We start from the raw sequence: 2044 nt of genomic DNA on the forward strand, positions 1-2044 counted from the left end.
ACAATATTAAGAGATAGGGCTTTTAAAAGGTGGTTAAGTGATGAGGGCTCCTCCCTTGTGAATGGGATTAACACTGTATTGTATCTTTGTTAGTGGTGCTCATTTTTATTGCTTTGTTAAGGTAAATTAAGAGAAAAGCCCCCAAAATTCAAATTGAATTGGAAATATTAATATAAAGTCATTATTAGTGTTTGAATTTGAATTGCACAGAAAGCTTTATTTGAAAGATGGGGACAACCAAATGGCTTATCTCTAAGGTCCTAGAGGCATCGGTATCAGGCTCACAACAACTGGGTGTCCTGTGGACAGGAGACACCCAAGGTTGGGGACCCCAAGCCAGAAGTCAGATCACACAATCTGCTGCATTGGGACAGGGCATCTGGGCCAGGGGCCACAGTGCCTGTCAGAGCCTGGGTTTTACCCATGACATTGAGACAGTGGGTGGTGAGCTAAGGCTACTGGTGGCTCTAGGTGCTGAATTTCATCCACAGCCACAACCAAAGCCAAGGGTTATTTACAACCAACACTGGACAATGTTTAAATACACTGAAAGATCTAAAAAAAATCAAGTGATGATGGTCCACTAGCAGTGAGCTCAGCTAGCACCTAGCATATTTCTAAATATTATTTCTCACTCAGAAGAAGAGGGCTTGTAACAACAGTAAATTATTCCAGAGTCTAAAATATCTAATCATGGCAGTAGCCAAGAAAGTACTCAAAGACCAAAAGCGTTAAGTCAAAATGACAAAGAAACTGTCTTAAAGGGACTCCAAATTTGAAAAAAGAAAGCATCAGAAAGAATAGTCATTATTTTTGCCTTTAAAATACTAAATAAAGATTCATAATTTTGTAATGATAGTCAATGACACAGAGAGATAATTTTGCCACCATTGAAGGTAACTATTAGATATCAATTTATTACTCTGAAATCCAGAAAGGGAAAATGCATTTACTCTGCCAAAGTTCTTCACCAGCTAATGAAGGAAGACTCTTCTTCACAGAAGAGGTAATTATTAAAGAAGAAAAAAATAGAGTTACAAAATCAGCATTTTGCAACATTCAATGAAATAACTTATGTAATAATCATCAATAGATGCTAAAATGATTAGTAAAATATTTGGGGAGAATGGGATATTCACATAATCCCAAAGTATCAACTCTCAGATTATTTGCTAATTGTCAATAAAAAGCATATCTTAACAGTGGAGACCCTGGCAGTGATTACCTTAGCAAGGGAATAAAAATGAACATCACTAATAAAGATACAATAGTGTTGTGTGGCTGTGTTGTTATATGATGAAATGCTGAGTATACCACATCACGTATAAATTATTCTCACCAAAACTATTTAACTTAAATCTAACAAAGTATTTCTTCTCAATTTTCAGGAAATCCTGAGGATAAACCAATTAAACAATACCACATGACCAAAAATAATTAAACATATTGTATTAGTCTGGGTCTATTCAAAAGACAGAGACCATGCAGTAAATCTAGATTGCATATTTAATGTAAATAATTGTTGAGGTATTAATGGAAAATCATTTTAAAGATAAAAGGAAATCTCTAAGAGATACTCTAGATTTGAGGGAGAGTACCCAAAAAAGGACATCCCTGGAAGCGGGGGTGTCCTTCTCAAGCCTGGCATTGAGATCTTGTTGGGGAAACTGTAGTTGTAGCTTTCTGCTAGTGGAGAAGGAAGAAGCTGGTCTACAGTTAATAGGCAAGAAGGAAATAACTCCACAGGTGAAGGGGAATGGGGGTTAGTGGGCTGGCCCACAGAGGGAGTTGAGCAATTGCTCAGAGTCTAAGGCCTAGAGTGTGCAATGTCTTCAGAGAAAAGGCAGTGACAAGGTTGTCATCAGGCCCTGAGTCAGGGCTATGAAGTTGCTGAGGAGCTGTACGCACTGGGAATGTGAACGGGGCAGGGAACCACCAGATGTTTTCAAATATGTCTTCACATCTTTGAACAACCATGCAGCAGCAGTAATAAAAAAACAGCCAAAATGCAGCACACTTGAAAAGAGAGAAGCCACCTTCTACC

The 2044-nt window shown here is 38.1% G+C and overlaps 1 non-coding gene across 1 annotated transcript; it reads right to left on the reverse strand.

The window, feature by feature from the left end:
• Positions 1–398: 398 nt before the first annotated feature.
• On the reverse strand, positions 399–525 carry LOC115898932. Its single transcript, XR_004058580.1, has one exon. It is a non-coding gene; the product is annotated as a small nucleolar RNA ACA64 (small nucleolar RNA).
• Positions 526–2044: the final 1519 nt, after the last annotated feature.

The sequence above is a fragment of the Rhinopithecus roxellana genome, chromosome 7 (assembly GCF_007565055.1).
Source record: "Rhinopithecus roxellana isolate Shanxi Qingling chromosome 7, ASM756505v1, whole genome shotgun sequence".
In the NCBI taxonomy this organism is placed as follows: domain Eukaryota; kingdom Metazoa; phylum Chordata; class Mammalia; order Primates; family Cercopithecidae; genus Rhinopithecus; species Rhinopithecus roxellana.